We start from the raw sequence: 24,566 nt of genomic DNA, 5'->3' as shown, positions 1-24,566 counted from the left end.
CCCTAGTCCTGAACCGGCTCAAACAAGCACAAACTGGTTTAAACTAGTTGAAACTGGTTCAAACTTGCTCAAACTGGCTCAAACAATTTCAAACTGGTTCAAACCGGCAAAAACGGGTTCAAACGGGCTCAAACTGGCTCAAACTGTCTCAAACCGGTTTAAACCGGCTGAAACCGGTTCAAAATGGCTCAAACCGGTTCAAACTGGTTCAAACTGGCTCAAACCAGTTCAAACTGGTTCAAACCGGTTCAAACTGGTTCAAACCGGTTTAAACTGGTTCAAACCAGCTCAAACCGTCTGGAATCTCAAACAGGCTCAAACCGGTTCACACCGGCTCAAACCGGTTCAAAACGGTTCAAACTGGCTCAAACCAGTTCAAACTGGCTCAAACTGGCTCAACCCGGTTTAAACTGGCTCAAACCAGTTCAAAAAGGCTCAAACCGGTTCAAACTGGTTCAAACTGGTGAAAACTGGTTTAAACTGGCTCAAACCGGTTCAAAACAGCTTAAACTGGTTCAAACTAGTTCAAACTAGGCAGGGGGGCTGGCCTCACTGGCTTGTGAACACAAAATGGTGGCTGGGGGTGCACTGTTTTAACACACAGGTCTTAGCACAGAGCAAAGGAGAAATTTGTAGGGAAAACAGATTTGTCACCAAGGAATGAGAGGGACAAACTACAGAGGTTGGACTGAAAATCCCACATTTCAACACAGTAAATGCAAGCAATCATGAGCAGGGAAAACCACAACTTTCAAACACAAAACAGGTGATAAAATATGCAATCACAGCAGGTCAAAACTGCAATTTTAAACTGTAACAACCACATGCAAAGACAGTAATCACTTTTTGAGTTCTTCTGGAAATATTCCAGTAGTTAAGGAATCGTTGATGATTCTTCTTACTGGAATGGCAGCAGAGGTTGCTAAAATAATTGTCTTGAAAGTTTGTGGCGGACAGGGGGGAGAAGGGCTGCCGCCAGGCCTGCTTGCTTAGACCAGGTCCATAAATTCATTGTGTGAGATGATTTGGAAGGAACAGAAAGGCTTGATTAGAGCATTCTTGGATAGTTGTTTTGTACAAGGGTTAGTGCTGGTGCTTTGTTTCTGTTTGAAGTACAAGTCCAACGTGTCTGCTTTGTCCGTGTAATGATTTGCCAGTTTGTCTGTGAAATCTTGAGTAACAGGATGAATTCCTCCTAAGCAATTTGGTTTTCGAAATTCATTGAGTATTTTATAGAATTCGTTATTTCTTTATATCCTGTGATTCTGGGCAAATCACTTAATCTCCCCGTGCCTAACAAAAATGAATGTTGTCCTCGTGTAATGCAACTGGTGCTATGTAAAGCGCTCTGATACCCGATTAGGGTCAAGTTTGCGCTCAAAAGAAGAGAAGATGGCCGCCTGGTAGGAGCTGCCTGAAGGAGCTCCCCGTGCTTGGGATCCCTTAACCGGGTATATCCCTGTTAGCAGCAGCCAGCAATCGTGTTCCGGAATATTAGTAACAGAAGCAACGTTTGTGGATTGAATTTTGGATGTTTTGTGCAGCACCGTTGTGACCCGCCAGCACCATAGCAGAGGAGCCCTGCAGCGACGGAGAGCTGAGGAAGGCTTGGGCTGCAGAGCAACGTTCTGACCGGCCCGCACCATGGCACAGGAGTCCAAGTGGCATCGGAGGGCTGAGAGTGGCCTGGGACGTCGGTAGCTGCTACCTGACAACATCAACAAGCGGGCATCGGGATCGGGACCAAAGCGGAACGAGGACCGTACCCCTCCCCCACTCCCGAACGGAGGCAGAGGCTGGCTGGTACCTCGGAACCGAAGGCAACAACAACGGACAACGGACCACCCGAACGGAAGCAGAGGCTGGCTGGTACTCGGGACCGAAGGTAACAACAACGGACCCCCCCCCCCCCACGGCAGTGAAGGACGCTGGCTGCAGCACCGGGATCAGCGCGGGACGATACAACGAGGACAACGGAACCCCTCCCCCACCCTCAGCGGATCTTCGCTAGCGGACAACAGGCACCAGGAGGATCAGAGCGGGGCGATCAACGGACCTCGCCCCCACTCAATCACTCATTCACGTCCTGAAACAGGGACCCCTCCCGACGGCAGCAAAAGGCGCTGGAGCGGAGGCAAAGCACCGGGACGAGGCCATAACAACAACACAACCCCCCCCCCCCTCCCGCCCGCCCACCCCGCAGCACAGGAACCCTAGCGGTCTTGAGGGCTGAGAGGAGACTGGGGCGATGGTTGTTGGCAGACACAGTGTTGGCACATTCTCTCACAGCGGACCCGTGAGAGCTACGCGCTGCTCAAAGTCAAAAAAGGTATTTAATACATTCGCCGGCACTCACTCGCAAAGCTCTATTGTCCAAAATGGCGGGGGTCTAAAATAACGAAGGCAATAAATCACCGCCTGGGCCCACGAGGCTCCTTCAAGATAAGACCCCATCAGAGCAGCAACCTTGAGACCGGGCTAGCACGAAAGTGAAACTCCCTTCCCTGCTCACAAAGCAATAGCAATAAACAGAGGACTAATGTCTCCTTCCCTTTGGTGGTGGCCATCTTTGTCCAGTCTCTCTCTAGGGTCGCCATCTTGGACTAGTCATTGGTTGCTGAGCTATTGATTAATTCTCTAACTGACACTAAGAACTCACCCACCCAGCTACCGTACTTGGGTGCGCACCTGTCTGTATCATGGAACTTCTTCTTATCGGCTACACAATTTACACAGCTGGGCGTATTTCACGTTGGATTTAGATAGCCTGCTCTTTCGCAGTGTTACTTATTATTATATTCCTGATTGTATCCAGCACTTTTCACTTTTCCTGCATTGGATTTAGATATTATGTTGGATTTAGATAGTCTGCTCTTTCGCAGTGTTATTTATTTATTATTACATTTCTGATTGTATCTAGCACATTTCACTTTTCCTGCACCGATTGCTACCCATATATTAGTGCCTCTTACAGTAGCATTATGTTCTATATTCCCTACTATATCTTGCACGTCCTACTTTATCGTCACCGGTAATGCACCGTTTGCTACCTCATATATTTCTCTTTTGCTGCTCGCTAATGCCACCTGTTGTGTTATTTAATCTGTGTCATTTAATCTGTGTGTGCATTTGTATTCTGTCACTGACTCCTGTACCCTACATATTTTTGACTACTCGTTATTGACACCTTTGATTTAGATATTTTTATGGTCTGCACAGTTATTTTATTCAAGTATTTTTCTATATTTTTCTATATTTCATATCTTATACCTCATATATCTTTTCGTTGCTGCTCACTAATGTGATATCACTAATGATATTATTATGGTTTGCACAGTGTTTTATTCCAGTATTTTGTCAGTATTCTATTGCTACTTGCTCCGATTACTACCCCAAATACCTTGGAAGCTCACTAGTGTCAGCCAATCCTGTATGCACCGACTACTACCTCAAATACCTGGCAGCTCACTAGTGTCACTTACCATTACCTCACTATGATGGTCTGCATTTGTACGCTGGGTATAGCACTACTGTGCACTCACTAGTGGCACTTTAGGCCCACGCAACTGTTTAGGACAGTGCACCCTTCCCTCCTACACCCTCCCTCCTAAAACCTACCTAGACTGTCCTATGCAACGACTACTACCTCAAATACCGGGCAGCTCACTAGTAGCACTTACCATTAGCTCACTATGATTGTCTGCATTGGTACTCTGCGTATAGCATTACTGTGCACTCACTAGTGCTCTCACTAGTGTCACCTTAGGCCCACGCAGCTGTTTAGGACAGTGCACCCTTCCCTCCTACACCCTTCCCTCCTGCACCCTTCCCTCCTAAAACCTACCTAGACTGCCCTCCCATCATGGAACCCGTCGGCAAACACACATATAGAATCAACTACCCACCCTCACTTACTAAAAAAGCCGCTAAACGTTTTAAACACAACTTCCTGAGGTCCCACCCTGAAACTCCTTGTGCAGACACCTACTTCTCACCAGTCAATGGTTCACTGAACATTGATATTATCTTCCACACCACACGCAGAGCCCAATGGAGAAACATGTTCCGCACCTTACTCACCGTCTCCACCTCCAGGAATTTCGCGCATGGCCTAAAACTCACCATCACTCCATCCCAACTCTTCCCGGGCAGAACAACCATCACTATATACAATAACGGGATCATCCTAATGCAATCCACTGACAAGAACCTGGAACTACTAGACAACATGCTCCCCAAGTTCAAACAACACCTCGCCAGTCATCGGACCCCCACCCATAGCACCCGCAGGCCTATCACCCCTGAAGTCACCCCCAATCAACCCCAAAACGACACGCACCTTCCCCCCACCCCCGGCACCTCAGACACTCACCCACCTAATGTAGCTACCTTGCACTCCACAGCTACAGACATAGATCCTTCAGCCGCACATTCCAGCGGCACCCCCTTCCCCCCCTACAACCTCACCTTGTCATCCTCTCATACCACACCCATCCCTGACACCACAGCCTCAAGCCACATTCATTCTAACCTAGCCCAGCCTCGAAACGACATGCACCTCTCCTTTACTCCCGACACCCTAGTCACTCACCCACTTACCGTATCTACCACACTCCCGTCGAGCACAGACATAGATCACTCCCCCGCCTACACCAACCACCTCACCCCTTCCCTTCACACACCAGCCCTCACCCACCTTCCCACCCCTAATACCACAGCTCCCACCCAAAACGACATGCACCACCCCCTTACTCCCGGCACCTTAGTCATTCACCCACCTACCGTAGTTACCCCTCATCCCTCAAACACAGACCTAGATCTCTCTCCCGCTTACAACAACCACCCCACCCCTTCCCCCTACTCAACAGCCCTCATCCACGTTCCTCTCATCCCCGTTCCTCTCACCCCTGATACCACAACTCACACCCACAACCCGCCTAACATAGATCAACATCAGACCGTCACACACAAAGGCAAACCCCACTATTTATCCCCCCCCATTCTCAGCCCCCACTTCCTCCCATTAACTAATCACACAGAACACACCACCTCCATCAACTCAACTCCACCCTCTCAAAAAAGAACCATCTACAATCCTGCTACCCTCCCCAGTCTCACCCCCCACTACCCAACCTCCACCACTAATAAACGCCCATCCTCCACCTTGCACTCTACGCCTACCACCAATACTCTCATCCACGCCACCAACCTCTCCCCTATGTCATCCACGCCCGACCCTCCCATCCCCACCTCCAACACATTTCCCACAATAGACCACATTACGGCCACCCTCCTCCAGCTCAAAGAAGACATGTACATCATCAAACAACAACTACTCTGTCTATCACACTCCAATCACCCCTCACCCAACACCCTCCACCAGATCAAACAAGACATTCACAGCATCAAACAAATACTCAGCACACACCCCAGACACCACTCACGCGCCTCCACCATCACCTCCCCTCCCAAATGGTCCTCCAACCGGGCGGCGAACTCTCGCACTCGACTCCCACCGCATTGGACCTCAATCCCTGTTCACAATCGCGAAAATCGCCCCCATCGCTCCTGCAACCCTCTCTCAGACCTAGACACAACCACACTCCTCCGCTCCTATGACTCAGGTCCCCATAGCATCACACCCGACACTCTCACTGCCATTCCCACGATTCACTCCAATCCCCTTAGACCCCCCACACTGAACAACAGAATCGCTATCCATAGTAACCTGAGTAATGTCCCCCTCGCTCTAGAACACCCTTCTGCCATCGACACACCCCGTCTCAAATGCACTCTGCTCAACTGCAGATCAGCCGCTAGACACTCCGCCGCCATTGCCGATCTCATCCTAAAATTGGATCTTGACTTAATCATCATTACTGAAACATGGCTAACAGAAGCTTCTACACCTATAATGGACATTCTGGTTCCCCCCAACTACCACATCACTAGACTTGATAGGTCTGGCAATAAAAAAGGTGGCGGAATCGCATGTATATACAGGAGCAACCTCTCTGTCTTGAAAGTAACTTCCCCCTCCATACCCTCCCCAACGTCTTGTGAATACATCTGCCTCGATATTGTCAGTGAGGGCAAACAGATCTGCACTCTGCACGGCGTTTACCACCCACCCGGTGACAACCTTACCTTCTCCCAACAAATCATGGACATGATCTCAACCAACTCCGGGCGACAACTCACACAAATATACCTTGGTGACTTCAATCTCCGCTGGAACGATCACAATGATGCGGTGGTAAAAGGTCTGAAGAATTTCCTTAACGCCCTTGACCTCATCCAAATTTGCAACAGTCCAACACACGATAAAGGCTCTATCCTTGACCTTATCATCTCCAAAGAGGGCTCTATCCAACTCGAATCTATCCAACCCTGTGACTGGTCAGATCATCATATTGTCACATTCTTCATCAATGAAAAAGTTAAACTTAACCCTGCTCAATCCGCCAGGCCCAAAGTCTGGAAAAGAGACATGAAAAAGCTAAACTCAAACTCGCTGCCCCCCAACAGCTGCAACTTACTACTTCCTCCTGCTGGCGTTAAGGACGTCCAATCCTTGACTGATCACTATCTTAACACTATGACCTCAATAATTAACGAAGTCGCACCCTTGCAGCTAAAAAAAGCCACCGCAAAAATTTCCAACCCCTGGTACGACGGGAGTCTCAATGACGATAGACGCGCAATGCGAATGGCAGAGCGCACCTGGAGATCAGCTCCCTCTGCACTGAACCTAAAAAACCTGAAGAAAAAGAGAAATGCCTACTTCAGGAAAATAAAACGATCAAAATCAGACTTCTTCAGTCGTCAGCTCGACCAAGCCAAAAATCGTCCGAGAAAGCTGTTTGAGCTTATCCGAACACAATCCAAAGAACAACCCCAACCTCTCAACACCATGCGCGAAGCTCCCTCCTGCGAAGACTTCGCCTCTTTCTTTAACCAAAAAACTGACAACATAAAGAATGATCTCCTCATGGACGCAAGCCTCTTCCCCAAACCCCACCGCATAGCACCCACTAAACCAAAAAACAATGCCTCCTGGTCAACCTTTGTCACCTACACAGAAGAAGAAATTGGCAAACTGCTCAGCACTCTGAAACCATCCAATCACCTCACGGACCCCCTTCCTGCTAACGCTGTCAAAGTCCTTACCCCGTCGCTCCTTCCACTCTGGACCAAAATCATTAACAGCTCACTTCAACAAGGGATCATTCCCGACTCCCTCAAAGTCGGACAAGTCACACCTTTGCTAAAGAAACCTACAGCCGACCCCTCTGACCTAAACAACTACCGTCCCATTACCAACATTCCGACTCTTGCCAAACTGCTGGAAAAATGCGCACAAATACAATTGACTAAACACATTACTCAGTTTGATCTCCTCAACTCTCATCAATCAGGCTTCCGAGCAAATCACAGTACTGAAACTGCTATGACTTACATAATCGACGACGCCCTCCAAATCCTAGATCATAACGACACCTGCCTCCTCATCCTCCTTGATCTCTCCTCCGCATTTGACACCGTCAAACATGAGAACTTACTCGAACTATTAAACACAAGAATGGGCCTATCTGGAACTGTGCTCAAATGGTTTACGTCCTTTCTGCATAACAGGTCGCAGAAATTCAAGAGCAACAACTTGATGTCCGCGCCAAGACCTGTATCGCTAGGCGTACCACAAGGATCCTCTCTATCCCCAACTTTGTTCAACTTAGTTATGGAACCTCTAACCACTTTGCTGCAAGAATCCAATGTACACTTCCACATGTATGCTGATGACACCCAACTTTATCTCAAACTACAATCACCCAAAGACATCACGCTCTTGAACTCAACGATCAGAAGCACTCAATCTTGGCTGGCCGCTAATCATCTCAAACTCAATGCCCTTAAAACAGAGTTCCTTCTGATCTCACCACCCGCGAAGATCATTACCGCACAAATGTGGCTTAAAGACCTCACAGCACTTAATGTTCAACCCACCATTGTGGACTCAGCAAAATCTTTGGGCATAACACTTGACACCAATCTCAGCATGCAGGAACACATCAACAAAGCAACTAAGGGAGCGAACTACCAAATCAACACCCTTAGGAAACTTAAACCTTTCCTTCCAGCCAAAGACTTCCAAACTGCGGTACAGTCACTAGTCATACCTCGAATAGAATACGGCAGCACCGCACTCTGCGGTCTCCCCCTAGCTACTACGGCACCCTTAAGAGCCTCTTTAAACGCCGCAGCGAGACTTATCACTGGATCAAAAAAACACTCACACATTTCCCAGGACTTCAAATCCCTGAACTGGCTGCCGTTTGAAGCCAGAATACACCTGAAAATCGCTTGTTTGACGCACAAGGCTATCCACCTGAGCTCACCTAGATACCTCGCACAGAAGCTGACGATTTCTGGAGGCACCAGAAACACTAGAGGTACAAACAATCTTTTGCTAAAGCCTAAAAGATTCCGCAAGGAAAAAACCTATAAACGCTCCTTCTCGGGAATGGCTCCCAGGATTTGGAATTCGCTTCCCCCTGAAACCAGGCTGATCACATCCTCCATACTTTTCAAGAAAGAAGTAAAAGCGATCCTCATGGCTAAATACACTTGAACCACTACTGGAGATAAAACTACAAAGACTCGTTACTCATCTGTACTATTTGTTTGAACCCTTTGTATTTTTATTTTGACTCTGAATTTGATTTACTTCACTGTTTTATGATATAACTTCAATGTACTTCTAACATGATTGATGTATCTGCGTATACATGCTCCCCTTCTCTGTAAAGCGCTCTGATATCTGCGAAGATCTTGTTCGCGCTATATAAAACTTTCAAAATAAATAAATAAATAAAGTATAAAACTCTGTAAAATAAAAAAAATAAAAAATGATTCGGTTATGAATAGTATGTCTGGTTTGGCATCAGTGAGAAGGTCGTAGGTGTTGTGCGTGGTGTACATTTTGTTTAAGTGTGTTGCTCTGTTTGTGGATGTGGATGTGTGGGCTGGGTATTTCTAAATGAGAAAAAGGGCAGCATTTCTGGCCCTAGTCCTGAACCGGCTCAAACTGGTTGAAACTGGTTGAAACTGGTTGAAACTGGCTCAAACTGGTTCAAACTGGTTCAAACCGGTTCAAACTGGTTCAAACCGGCACAAACGGGTTCAAACTGGCTCAAACGGGTTCAAACTGGCTCAAAGCGGTTTAAACAGGCTCAAACCAGTTCAAAATGGCTCAAACTGGTTCAAACCGGTTCAAACGGGGTCAAACCGGTTCAAACTGGTTCAAACCGGTTTCAACTGGTTCCAACCAGCTCAAACCAGCTCAAACCGGCTGGAATCTCAAACCGGCTCAAACCTATTCAAACTGGCTCAAACCGGTTCAAAACGGCTCAAACCGGTTCAAATGGTTCAAACTGGCGCAAACCGGTTTAAACTGGCTCAAACTGGTTTAAATTGGTTCAAACCGGTTCAAAACGGCAGGAATCTGAAACCGGCTCAAACCAGTTCAAACTGGCTCAAACCGGCTCAAACTGGCTCATACCGGTTCAAACTGGTTCAACCCAGTTCAAACTGGTTCAAACTGGCTCAAACCGGTTTAAACTGGTTCAAACCTGTGAAAACTGGTTCAAACTGGTTCAAACCAGCTCAAACCGGTTCAAACTGGTTCAAACAGGTTCAAAATGCTTCAAACCGGTTCAAACTGGTTTAAACCGGTTCAAACTGGCTAAAACCGGTTTAAACTGGTTCAAACCGGCTCAAACCAGCTCAAACCGGCTGGAATCTCAAACCGGCTCAAAACGGTTCAAACAGGTTCAAACCGGTTCAAACTGGCTCAAACCGGTTCAAACTGGTTCAAACCGGTTCAAACTGGCTCAAACCAGTTTAAACTGGTTCAAGCCTGCTCACAGGTTCAAAATGCTTCAAACCGGTTCAAACTGGTTTAAACCGGTTCAAACTGGCTAAAACCGGTTTAAACTGGTTCAAACCGGCTCAAACCAGCTCAAACCGGCTGGAATCTCAAACCGGCTCAAACCGGTTCAAACTGGTTCAAACCGGTTCAAACCGGTTTAAACTGGTTCAAACCAGCTCAAATCGGCTGGAATCTCAAACCGGTTCAAACTGGCTCAAACCGGTTCAAACTGGTTCAAACTTGTTTAAACTGGTTCAAACCAGCTCAAACCAGTTCAAACTGGCTCAACCCGGCTCAAACCAGTTCAAACCAGATCAAACAGGTTCAAACTGGCTCAAACCAGTTCAAACTGGCTCAAACCGGTTCAACCTGGCTCAAACCAGCTCAAACCGGCTGGAATCTCAAACCAGCTCAAACCGGTTTAAACTGGCTTAAACCCGTTCAAACGGGCTCAAACCAGTTCAAACCGGCTCAAGCCGGTTCACACTGGCTCAAACTGGTTCAAAGCAGCTGAAACTGGCTCAAACCGGTTCAAACTGGCTCAAACTGGTTCAAACTGGCTCAAACCGGCTGGGATCTCAGACCGGCTCAAACCGGCTGGAATCTTAAACCGGCTCAAACCGGCTGGAATCCAGAACTGGCTCAAACAGGCTCAAACAGGCTCAGGCTCCTTCCCTTGTCATCTCAGCCCTTAACAGGCAACTACCCTTGTCCAACAGGCAACTACCCTTGTCCTCTCCGCCCTTAACAGGCTCAAACAGGCAGCTACCCTTGTCCTCTCCGCCCCTAGCTGAGACGCCCCAAGCCTGGCCTTTTCTATAACCCTAGTAATCAGGTGACCCCTTCAGCCAATGGGAACCCTAGCCCTAACACTATCCAATCACAACACTAGCCTTAACATCTAGAACCAATAGGAGACCAGGACCTTACAGCCAAAACGTAGCCCTAGTCCAAGCACCCAATCAGTTAAAAAACCCTGATCTCCATCTCCAATTAAAGGCCCTACCAGTAGTCCCTATCCAAGTCCAAGCAGCCAATGGTACAGGTAGCCCTAGTCCCTACTTCCAATAGAAAGCCTAACGCTACTCTTAGTCCCACTACTAGTCCAACAACCAATCACACCTGAAGCCCTAAATAGCTACTTCCAATTAAAGGTCTAACCCTAGTCCTAGTCCCACCCTACTCCCAACCAATAACATAGGAAGCCCTAGTCCCTACTTCCAATAGAAAGCCTAACCCTACTCTATGGGGCAGATGAATCAAGCCTTTTGCGACTCGCAAAGGCCGAAATTCCCAGTATTTCGGCCTTTGCGAATCGCAAAAGGACTTTTTCCATGTTTTGGCATGCATCAAAAAATCGCAAAGTAAGAAACAGCAAAATTTTGCGATTCCTTGTTTTGCCAAAGCATTTAAGGAATCTCAATTTTGCGATTCCTTAAATGCTATGTATGTAGCATTTTCGAATTGCGATTTTTGTTTAAGAATTCGCAAATTACCACCAAGTTGTAGTTGATGGTAATTTGCGAAGTCTTTAAAAAATGCACAATTTAGCATTTTGGATGGTGGCATGTGACGCACACACATGCCCATAGGGCATGTATGTGCACCATATGCACACACACATGTACATTTCAGTGGTGCAGCAGGGTGTCTTTGAGACACCCCTGCACCCTTGAAATAATTCTCAAATTGCGATTAGCAAATTGAAAATTCGCAATTTGAGAATTACTTCACAATCATTCCTATGGGCCTCCTGGTCCATAGGAATGAATGGGAAATTATTCCTTATTTGCGAATTCGCAAAATGCGAATTCGCAAATAAGGAAGATTAAGGAATCGCTAAAAAATAGCGATTTTTTTCATACATTCCATTTTGCGATTCCTAAATAGCGATTCCTTAAAAATCGCTATTTAGGAATCGCAAAATGGAATCTTGATACATCTGCCCCTTAGTCCCACTACTAGTCCAACAACCAATCACACCAGAAGCCCTAAATAGCTACTTCCAATTAAAGGTCTAACCCTAGCCCTAGTCCCACCCTACTCCCAACCAATAACATAGGAAGCCCTAGTCCCTACATCCAATAGGAATCCTAACCCTAGCCCTAGGCCAAACCATACAATGATTGAATCACAGACCCAGAAACCAATCAGAACCCTCAAATATCCAACCAATGACCCTAACGCAATAGAAACACCAGGTACAACCACCAATCAGTGTACACATGTGCCAACCACTAGCAGACCATATAAGGTCCCAGCGACCTCAGACAAGGTTTGCTGGCCAGGGAGTCGGAAGCTGCTTCTCCTGTTTAGAATCTCCTAGGAGACAGACAGGCTCAACCCCCACTTTGGACTTCTGCAGGTAAAGTCTTCACTAACTCGAAATGTAACAATACTGTTTGAATAAAACTTTACTCCCCCTGCTGGCCAAAAAACGAAGTGCACAGCCCCCAGATAAGTACAGTTTAAACAGCTCACAGAAGCACCCTGTGATGTAGAATATCCCTGTTGCGGGGGCAGGGGGCTGGCTTGTGAACACAAACTGGCTCAAACCAGTTCAAACTGGTTCAAACCGGTTCAAACTGGTTCAAACTGGCTCAAACCGGTTTAAACTGGTTCAAACCGGTGCAAACTGGTTCAAACTGGTTCAAACAAGTTCAAAATGCTTCAAACCGGTTCAAACTGGTTCAAACCGGTTCAAACTGGCTAAAACCAGTTTAAACTGGTTCAAACCGGCTCAAACCAGCTCAAACCGGCTGGAATCTCAAACCGGCTCAAACCGGTTCAAACTGGCTCAAACCGTTTCAAACTGGTTGAAAACGGTTCAAATTGGCTCAAACCGGTTTCAACTGGTTCAAGCCGGCTCAAACCAGCTCAAACCGGCTGGAATCTCAAACCGGTTCAAACTGGTTCAAACCGGTTTAAACTGTTTCAAACTGGCTCAAACCAGCTCAAATCGGCTGGAATCTTAAACCGGTTCAAACTGGCTCAAACTGGTTCAAACTGGTTTAAACTGGTTCAAACCGGCTCAAAACCGGCTCAAACCAGTTCAAACTGGCTCAAACCGGCTCAAACCAGTTCAAACTGGCTCAAACGGGTTCAAACTGGCTCAAACCAGTTCAAACTGGCTCAAACGGGTTCAACCTGGCTCAAACCAGCTCAAACCGGCTGGAATCTTAAACCAGCTCAAACCGGTTCAAACCGGTTTAAACAGGCTCAAACCGGTTCAAACGGGCTCAAACCAGTTCAAACCGGCTCAAACCGGCTCAAACTGGCTCAAACTGGTTCAAACCAGCTGAAACTGGCTCAAACCGGTTCAAACTGGCTCAAACTGGTTCAATCTGGCTCAAACTGGTTCAAACTGGCTCAAACCAGCTCAAACCGGCTGGAATCTCAAACCGGCTCAAACCGGCTGGAATCTTAAACTGGCTCAAACCGGCTGGAATCCAGAACTGGCTCAAACAGGCTCAGGCTACTACCCTTGTCCTCTCCGCCCTTAACAGGCTCAAGCAGGCAACTACCCTTGTCCAACAGGCAACCACCCTTGTCCTCTCCGCCCTTAACAGGCTCAAACAGGCAGCTACCCTTGTCCTCTCTGCCCCTAGCTAAGACGCCCCAAGCCTGGCCTTTTCTATAGCCCTAGTAATCAGGTGACCCCTTCAGCCAATGGGAACCCTAGCCCTAACACTATCCAATCACAACACTAGCCTTAACATCCAGAACCAATAGGAGACCAGGACCTTACAGCAAAAACGTAGCCCTAGTCCAAGCACCCAATCAGTAAAAAAACCCTGATCTCCATCTCCAATTAAAGGCCCTACCAGTAGTCCCAATCCAAGTCCAAGCAGCCAATGGCACAGGTAGCCCTAGTCCCTATTTCCAATAGAAAGCCTAACCCTACTCTATGGGGCAGATGTATCAAGCCTTTTGCGACTCGCAAAGGCCGAAATTCCCAGAATTTCGGCCTTTGCGAATCGCAAATGAACTTTTTCCATGTTTTGGCATGCATCAAAAAATCGCAAAATAAGAAATAGCAAAATTTTGCGATTCCTTGTTTTGCCATAGCATTTAAGGAATCACAATTTTGCGATTCCTTAAATGCTATGTATGTAGCATTTTCGAATTGCGATTTTTGTTTAAGAATTCCCAAATTACCACCAAGTTGTAGTTGATGGTAATTTGCGAAGTCTTTAAAAAATGCACAATTTAGCATTTTGGATGGTGGCATGTGACGCACACACATGCCTATAGGGCATGTATGTGCACCATATGCACACACATGTACATTTCAGGGGTGCAGCAGGGTGTCTTTGAGACACCCCTGCACCCTTGAAATAATTCTCAAATTGCGATTAGCAAATTGCAAATTCGCAATTTGAGAATTACTTCACAATCATTCCTAAGGGCCTCCTGGCCCATAGGAATGAATGGGAAATTATTCCTTATTTGCGAATTCGCAAAATGCGAATTCGCAAATAAGGAAGATTAAGGAATCGCTAAAAAATAGCGATTTATTTCATACATTCCATTTTGCGATTCCTAAATAGCGATTCCTTAAAAATCGCTATTTAGGAATCGCAAAATGGAATCTTGATACATCTGCCCCTTAGTCCCACTACTAGTCCAACAACCAATCACACCAGAAGCCCTAAATAGCTACTTCCAATTAAAGGTCTAACCCTAGCCCTAGTCCCACCCTACTCCCAACCAATAACATAGGAAGCCCTAGTCCCTACATCCAATAGAAATCCTAACCCTAGCCCTAGTCCAAACCCTACAATGATTGAATCACAGACCCAGAAACCAATCAGAACCCTCAAATATCCAACCAATGACCCTAACGCAATAGAAACACCAGATAAAACCACCAATCAGTGTACACATGTGCCAACCACTAGCAGACCATATAAGGTCCCAGCGACCTCAGACAAGGTTTGCTGGCCAGGGAGTTGGAAGCTGCTTCTCCTGTTTAGAATCTCCTAGGAGACAGACAGGCTCAATCCCCACTTTGGACTTCTGCAGGTAAAGTCTTCACTAACTCGAAATGTAACAATACTGTTTGAATAAAACTTTACTCCCCCTGCTGGCCAAAAAACGAAGTGCACAGGCCCCAGTTAAGTACAGTTTAAACAGCTCACAGAAGCACCCTCTGATGTAAAATATCTCTGTTGCCAGGGGGCAGGGGGCTGGCCTCACTGGCTTGTGAACACAAAATGGTGGCTGGGGGTGCACTGTTTTAACACACAGGTCTTAGCACAGAGCAAAGGAGAAATTTGTAGGGAAAACAGATTTGTCACCAAGGAATGAGAGGGACAAACTACAGAGGTTGGACGGAAAATCCCACAATTCAACACAGTAAATGCAAGCAATCATGGGCAGGGAAAACCACAAGTTTCAAACACAAAACAGGTGATAAAATTTGCAATCACAGCAGGTCAAAACTGCAATTTTAAACTGTAACAACCACATGCAAAGACAGTAATCACTTTTTGAGTTCTTCTGGAAATATTCCAGTAGTTAAGGAATCGTTGATGATTCTTCTTACTGGAATGGCAGCAAAGGTTGCTAAAAAAATTGTCTTGAAAGTTTGTGGCGGACAGGGGCGAGAAGGGCTGCCGCCAGGCCTGCTTGCTTTAACCAGGTTTTTGGATGGGTCATATTGGTTTTATCAAACCAAATGTTGAGGTCACCCAGAACGCATAGGTTGGAGTGTATTGTTATCAGGTTTGAAACTGTGTCTAGAAGTGCGTCTGGGAATGTTGCCTTGCTAGGTGGAGGTCTGTAAAGGAGCAGGAAGTTACAGGTGGAAGACGGTGTAGGATTGCATCTTGTAAGAAGAGCCTCACAATTCTTTATGGATATGTTGTCAACTTTAGTGATTGTATTGTTTGCCTGAATACAACAGCTAGACCTCCTCCTTTTTTGGCAATACGATTTTGGGTGAATATTTGATAGCCTAGAGGAATGGCTTCATGCAGGACTGGAGCCATATCCTTCATCTCGGATCTGGAGAACTGGGTTCGAGTCTCGGCAATGACAGTGAACATCCTGTGATTCTGGGCAAATCATTAATCTCCCCGTGCCTAACAAAAATGAATGTTGTCCTCATGTAATGCAACTGGTGCTATGTAAAGCGCTCTGATACCCGATTAGGGCCAAGTTTGCGCTGTATAAAACTCTGTTAAATACAAAAATAAAAAAATAAAAATGATTCGGTTATGAATAGTATGTCTGGTTTGGCATCAGTGAGAAGGTCGTAGGTGTTGTGCGTGGTGTACATTTGGTTTAAGTGTGTTGCTCTGTTTGTGGATGTGGATGTGTGGGCTGGGTATTTCTAAATGAGAAAAAGGGCAGCATTTCTGGCCCTAGTCCTGAACCGGCTCAAACCAGCTCAAACTGGTTCAAACTGGTTCAAACTGGCTCAAACCGGTTGAAACTGGCTCAACTGGTTCAAACTGGCTCAAACCGGTTGAAACTGGCTCAAACCGGTTGAAACTGGCTCAAACCGGCTCAAACCAGCTCAAACCGGCTAGAATCTCAAACCGGCTCAAACCGGTTCAAACCGGCTCAACGGTGTAAACTGGCTCAAACCGTTTCAAAACGGCTCAAACCGGTTCAAATGGTTCAAACTGGCGTAAACTGGTTTAAACTGGCTCAAACTGGTTCAAACTGGTTCAAACCGGTTCAAACCGGCTGGAATCTTAAACTGGCTCAGACCAGTTCAAACTGGTTCAAACTGGCTCAAACCGGCTCAAACTGGCTCATACCGGTTCAAACTGGCTCAAACCAGTTCAGACTGGTTCAAACTGGCTCAAACCGTCTCAAACTGGCTCATACCGGTTCAAATGGGTTCAAACCGGTTCAAACTGGTTCAAACCAGTTCAAACTGCTTCAAACTGGCTCAAACCGGCTCAAACTGGCTCAAACCAGTTCAAACTGGTCCAAACCGGTTTAAACTGGTTCAAAACGGCTCAAACCAGCTCAAACCGCCTGGAATCTCAAACCGGCTCAAACCAGTTCAAACCAGTTCAAACTGGCTCAAACTGGCTCAAACCAGTTTAAACTGGCTCTAACCGGTTCAAAACTGCTCAAACCGGCTCAAACTGGTTCAAACTGGTTCAAACTGGTTTAACATGGCTGGAATATGAAACCGGCTCAGGCTCATACCAGTTCAAACTGGTTCAAACCGGTTCAAACTGTCTCAAACTGGTTTAAACTGGTTCAAACTGGCTCAAACCAGCTCAAACCTGCTGGAATCTCAAACCGGCTCAAACCAGTTCAAACCGGCTCAAACCGGTTCAAACTGGCTCTAACTGGCTCATGCTGGTTCAAACTGGTTTAAACCGGTTCAAACTGGTTCAAACTGGTTCAAACCGGTTCAAACTGGCTCAAACTGGTTTAAACTGGTTCAAACCGGCTCAAACCAGCTCAAACCGGCTGGAATCTAAAACCGGTACAAACTGGCTCAAACCGGTTCAAACTGGCTCAACTGGTTTAAACTGGTTCAAACCGGCTCAAACGGGTTCAAACTGTCTCAAACCAGTTCAAACTGGCTTAAACAGGTTCAACCTGGCTCAAACCAGCTCAAACCGGCTGGAATCTCAAACCAGCTCAAACCGGTTCAAACCGGTTCAAACGGGCTCAAACCAGTTAAAATGGGCTCAAACCAGTTCAAACCTTCTCAAACCGGCTCAAACTGGCTCAAACTGGTTCACACCAGCTGAAACTGGCTCAAGCTGGTTCAAACTGGCTCGAACTGGTTCAAACTGGCTCAAACCAGCTCAAACCGGCTGGAATCTCAAACCAGCTCAAACCGGCTGGAATCTCAAACCGCCTCAAACCAACTGGAATCCAGAACCGGCTCAAACAGGCTCAGGCTACTACCCTTGTCCTCTCCGCCCTTAACAGGCTCAAACAGGCAACTACCCTTGTCCTCTCCGCCCTTAACAGGCTCAAATAGGCAGCTACCCTTGTCCTCTCCGCCCCTAGCTGAGACGCCCCAAGCCTGGCCTTTTCTATAGCCCTAGTAATCAGGTGACCCCTTCAGCCAATGGGAACCCTAGCCCTAACACTATCCAATCACAACACTAGCCTTAACATCTAGAACCAATAGGAGACAGGACCTTACAGCCAAAATGGAGCCCTAGTCCAAGCACCCAATCAGTTAAAAAACCCTGATCTCCATCTCCAATTAAAGGCCCTACCAATAGTCCCTATCCAAGTCCAAGCAGCCAATGGCACAGGTAGCCCTAGTCCCTACTTCCAATAGAAAGCCTAACGCTACTCTTAGTCCCACTACTAGTCCAACAACCAATCACACCTGAAGCCCTAAATAGCTACTTCCAATTAAAGGTCTAACCCTAGTCCTAGTCCCACCCTACTCCCAACCAATAACATAGGAAGCCCTAGTCCCTACATCCAATAGAAATCCTAACCCTAGCCCTAGTCCCAACCCTACAATGATTGAATCACACACCCAGAAACCAATCAGAACCCTCAAATACCCAACCAATGACCCTAACGCAATAGAAACACCAGACACAACCACCAATCAGTGTACACATTTGCCAACCACTAGCAGACCATATAAGGTCCCAGTGACCTCAGACAAGGTTTGCTGGCCAGGGAGTTGGAAGCTGCTTCTCCTGTTTAGAATCTCCTAGGAGACAGACAGGCTCAATCCCCACTTTGTACTTCTGCAGGTAAAGTCTTCACTAACTCGAAATGTAACAATACTGTTTGAATAAAACTTTACTCCCCCTGCTGGCCAAAAAACGAAGTGCACAGGCCCCAGTTAAGTACAGTTTAAACAGCTCACAGAAGAACCCTCTGATGTAGAATATCCCTGTTGCGGGGGGCAGGGGGGCTGGCCTCACTGGCTTGTGAACACAAAATGGTGGCTGGGGGTGCACTATTTTAACACACAGGTCTTAGCACAGAGCAAAGGAGAAATTTGTAGGGAAAACAGTTCTGTCACCAAGGAATGAGAGTGACAAACTACAGAGGTTGGACTGAAAATCCCACAATTCAACACAGTAAATGCAAGCAATTATGGGCAGGGAAACCCACAAGTTTCAAACACAAAACAGGTGATAAAATATGCAATCACAGGAGGTCAAAACTGCAATTTTAAACTGTAACAACCACATGCAAAGACAGTAATCACTTTTTGAGTTCTTCTGGAAATATTCCAGTAGTTAGGAATTGTTGATGATTTTTCTTACTGGAATGGCAGCAGAGGTTGCTAAAAAAATTGTCTTGAAAGTTTGTGGCGGACAGGAGTGAGAAGGGCTGCCGGCAGGCCTGCTTGCTTTGACCAGGTCCATAAATTCATCGTGTGAGATGTGTTGGAAGGAACGGAGAGGCTTGATTAGAGCATTCTTGGATAGTTGTTTTGTACAAGGGTTAGTGCTGGTGCTTTGTTTCTGTTTTAAGTAAGAGTCCAACGTGTCTGCTTTGTCCGTGTAATGATTTGCCAGTTTGTCTGTGAAATCTTGAGTAACAGGATGAATTCCTTCTAAGCAATTTGGTTTTTGAAATTCATTGAGTATTTTATAGAATTCTTTATTTGCACATTTAGCGTTTTGAATTCTGTCTGAATAGTAGCTTTTCTTAGCTTTTTTGATAGCCGACTTGTATAATCTGTTAATTTTCTGTAGGTGAAGTTTGTCTCGTTTGGCGTTTGTTTTGAGCCAGGTATGTTGCAGCTTTCTAATTTGGGTTTTTATGTCTTTTATTTCTATGTTTCGCCAAGGCGTTTTTTTCTGTTGTGTGGTTTTGAGTGGTATCAGGATGTTAAAAGCTTCCTGTAGCCACTGATATAGACTCTGAACAGAATTTATGGTTTCCAGATTCATACTGGATGTTAGTTGTGGGGCATATTATCAAGGGGGTTTATCTCCGCTTTTTTGGCTTTAAAAGCCAAGAAAGCGGAGATAAAATTATCTCCCTATTACCTAGCTGCCGCTAACACCAGTTAGCAACATCTAGTAGGAGATAGCGACCATCTTGGGCCCCACTTTGCATGTCAGTGATATTTATCCCTAATGAGATGCAAAGTGGGCGTGCCAAGATGTTAGCGACTGAAAACAGTCGCTAACATCGCTATCTCCTATTACCAACTTTTGGAGATATTCGCGCTAAGCGGGAATATCTCCAAAAGCTAACACCTGCCCTGAGCAGTTCTTAGCCATGTTATCCAATGGGAGGTGGATAACATGGCTAAGAGCATTAGCTCGCTAATGCATGAATATCGCTGACTTTTCAGCGATATTCATGCTTTGCGGCGATTTTTACCGCATTTGCGTTAAACCTTGATAATACCAAGGTTTATTTGCGGTAAAAATCGCTGCAGCGCTGCGGTAAATTTTTGTCTCTAACCAAGCAATAGCGATAATTATCGCTATTGCTTGGTAATATGCCCCTGTGTTTCCAAGTGTTCCAAATTAAGGGGCATATTACCAAGCTATAGCGATAATTATCGCTAAGCTTGGTTAGCGGGCAAAATAATATCGCCGAGCTTCGCCTATTTTTATCGCTTAGGAGCCTTGATATTATCCAGGTTTATCTCCTAAGCGATAAAAATCAGCCGAAATGCATGAAGATCGCTGTAAAGGCAGCGATATTCATGCATTACCGAGCAAATGCTCTTAGCCATGTTATCCACCTACCATTGGATAACATGGCTAAGAACAGCTCAGGCCAGGCTTTAGCTTTTGGAGATAATCGCGCTTAGCGTAATAGGAGATAAAGATGTTAGCGACTGTTTCCAGTCGCTAACATCTTGGCACGCCCACTTTGCATGTCATTAGCGATGATTATCGCTGACATGTAAAGTGGGCACCTAAATGCCGGCTATCTCCTACTAGCTGTCGCTAACTGGTGTTAGCGACAGCTAGGTAATAGATTCAGAAAAGGGGGGTGGTGATGGACAGAGTATCTGAATTAAACAGAACACTCGTACCCAGTCAAGAGATCAGGGCTTGATCCATCACCGTTTTTTAGCTCACTGCACCATCCCAGCTCAGAACCTGGCTACATGCAAATTAGTCTGTCCCTGGCCCAGTGCATCATGGGAACAGGGCAGACCAAACTACCAAGCCAACCCCCTTTTCTGAATCGTTTTGTCCACCACAAGCGTGGAAGTGGCAATTAGCGCTATTCGGTCGTTAGTGCAATACATTACCGGTAATCTCCCGGGCGGGGCCCCGGGAGGTGCGGCGCTTCCTGCCGGACAGGGCGGAATGAAGCTCAGTCCCGTTATGGTCAACACTGTGAATGGCAAGCGCCCCCAAGAAAAGGACGATTTTCCTTTCTGGCTTGCCGAGAAGTTTGACCAGCTGGAAGCAGTATTTCCTAACACATCTCCTGGTGAAAAACACAGGATTATGACAATTAGCTTACCGAAAGACTTGACCCCCGAAGTCGGTGACTGTAAGACCTGGGGTAAGACATTTGCGGCGGTCTACACGAGGTGTTACGGCACTCCTTAAACGTGTTCAGGAAGAGCACGGACCAGAGGCTGCAGTTGAATTGGGTATGCGTCTCTGTGGCACCTTTGATGTGGTTTCCGATCTCATACTTGCTAATGTCAAGGGGGATGTGGTGAACTTTCAGGTTGCCAATGCTTTGCAGGCGATCCCCGATGCCGAAAAACCCCGGCAGTTGGCGAGGATTATTGTGGCGGCTTATAAAACCGTGGGCCGCAATAGTAGGGGTCTCAAGCCTTTTTCTACTAAAGAGAAAAAACAACCCCAAGGGTAGAAGTCGGAAACCGACGACTAGCCCAAGACCAAAAAACAAAATTGGCCTAAAAAACTAAAACAGGGAAAGCAACAACAACAACAGAAACAGGAGTCTCGTCCTGCGTCTCCATTGCCTGCACCCACAGAACATGTTTATGACTTGCGCGATCGCGCGATGATAAAATCACCTGATCGTTTTCAGGTTTCTGACCAACACTCTCCTCGTTCTATTCAGGAGTCATCGGCCTTTGAGACCGGTGGTGAAGGAGGCAGCAGGGGTCGGGGTGGTCAACAAGGACGTGACCAGCCCAGCCCGAAAGACGGTAAAGGCAAGCAGGATGATTCTACACCAAAGAGACCCCAGTTTCAGAAAAAGAAAGTCGCTGCTTTAACAGCACACAGATATGCCACAGATAGTGAGAACCCAGCTTCGGAATCAGACATGGGCTCTGACCTTGCTGGACAGCGCAGCAGAGATTACCATAGTGCGAGAGGCCCTGCGTCCACTACTGAAGGTGACAGCGACTGACCGTTATGTTGTTGTGGAGACAGCTGACACTAGAGTAGCTCCCCCTGACAGACTCTATGAAATTGTCTTATTCATCGAAGGTGACATTCAACATACCATATAATACCAAATAATAATAAATAGAGGGGGTATTTTGGGAGAATCTTACGACTACTTATGACATTTTGTTAGCGGAGGCTGATTGGCCCCCACCTTTTGTGCTCGCACTCCAAGAGGGGAGGAGGTAATGCTCCCTAGTTTCGCGCACACTGTCTCGAAGGAGCATGCGCTTAATTTTGCAGAAGAGTGGGCTAAAGCCCTTGCACCGGCTCTGTACCGTGCACACTGTGGATGGGATAAATTTTCCCCGCACCACGAAATTCCTTTGCGGTCTATGCCTCAGCCTCAACCTCAATATCCCATAAAGCGAGAAGCGAAGGCTTCCGTTGCGGAAATCCTTGAACAATTGGAATATCAAGGTGTTATTGAAACTTGTGTGTCACCGATGAATAACCCTCTTTTTACTGTGACCAAGCCTGACGGCTCATATCGTTTGGTATTGGATTACCGGCATTTAAACTCGCATTGCCGTACCTGTGTAGTACAGCACACTCAAGGCTCTGCTTTAGTGGATAGTCTCGTGCGTAAGCGGTTTAAAACCACGCTTGACATTTCCAACGGTTTTTATGCCCACCATTTGGATTTTCTGAGTTCCCAATGGACCTCCTTTACTTGCGGCGGTGTCCAAAAACATTTCAAACGTTTACCGATGAGCTACAAAATAGTCCTGGAGTGTTTGCTGCCCGCATAGTCTCTCTCTTAGAGAGAGTTGACCCAGATGCTTGTTCATATGTGGATGACATTTATCTCACGGATGATGAACTGTAGGAGCATCTGTGTCGAGTTGACCGCTTAATTTGTAGCTTTGCGGACTTCAGTTACAAATTCAACTTTGCAAAATCGCACATTGCAGAGTACACAGTGTTGTTCCTGGGCTACGAGCTCAACAATAAAGGTCGAGGATTAGCTCCTCACTTCTTGGAGAAATGCGCACAATTGTGCGCTCCGATAATTCTGAAGAAATTACAGTCTTTGCCGGGATTTTTAAATTTCGGGAGGACATACATACCTGAATATTCCCAGCGTATCAAGCCCTTGTATGCTTTGATACAACCAAATTTTACAAAATCGAACTGGCTGCCTGAGCACTCGGCTATACTGCAATCTTTGCAGGCTGATCTGCTCGCTCCTAAATACTTATTGACTCGTGATAATCACACCAACCTGGTGATAAGAATCATCCCTGGGACGGTGGGTTTCACATACCTTACGTTTAACGAAGGAGATACAGTACCTATTGCTTACAAGTCACACTTGTACACTTCGGCTGAAATGCGATTTTCCACTGTGGAGAAAGTTTTGATGGCGGTACATATGGCGATTCTGAAGAAACGCGCTCTGTCACAGGGAAAACGCATGTTGGTGGTTACCCCGTGTCCTGCTCTGGAGGCAGTTACGAAAGCCAGTGTACCTAATTCTAAAGCTTTGCATCCTCGGTGGATACAATGGGCAGCATCATTGACGTCTCTGGATGTCACGTTTTTGATGCCTCCTTACGGTCGCAGGAGTTTTTGCAATATGAGTTTGTTCATCCTGCACCTTTGGCTATGCGGCCTTTGGAGGATTTCCATTGCATCATATACACTGATAGTTCGGTGCAGGTTGCGCATGGTTCTAAACACGCCTACATTTCCGCATGCGCCATTGTGGTAGGTGCCATGGTGAACGATGAGTTCAAGTCCAGAGTCATGCACACGCAGACTCTAGGGGACTGCACCGCACAATTAGCAGAGCTTCGTGCTCTGATGCTTGCATTGGAGTACGCTGATCCTAGTGTGACAACACTTATCGTAAGTGATTCTTACTACTGTGTCCAGTCTTACAATGTGAACTTGTTCTTTTGGATTTAGAATGATTTTCGTGATTCCAAGGGTAGCACAATAAAACATAAAATGATCTGGGTCCGAGTGGCTGAGCTTAAAGAGCAGTTGCCACTCGTGTTTGTAATTCATACTCTCGGTCACCAGCACCCTAGAGTCCACGCTGTTGGCAACTCGCTTGCTGATGAAGCAGTGAAATCAGCAGTATCGACATATTTAGTTGCAGCAGTCACATGATCCAAAAGTAAGATTGATGATGATATCTTGGCGGCAGTTGCCACCACTGAGAAGGGAGGTAAATATCCTACGGGGTTCCCTTCGAGGTACACATACCACTTAAGTCAAAATAAGGTTCCTTATGTGAAAATTCCTGAAGTTGGGGAGAGATTGATTCCTAACTTGGATCGCAGATATACACTGATCACAGCGGCCCATGAAGGTGT

This window comes from Lissotriton vulgaris, chromosome 5 (assembly GCF_964263255.1).
Source record: "Lissotriton vulgaris chromosome 5, aLisVul1.2, whole genome shotgun sequence".
NCBI lineage: Eukaryota > Metazoa > Chordata > Amphibia > Caudata > Salamandridae > Lissotriton > Lissotriton vulgaris.
The sequence above is the reverse complement of the archived record's forward strand: the minus strand, read 5'-3'. Positions refer to the sequence as shown.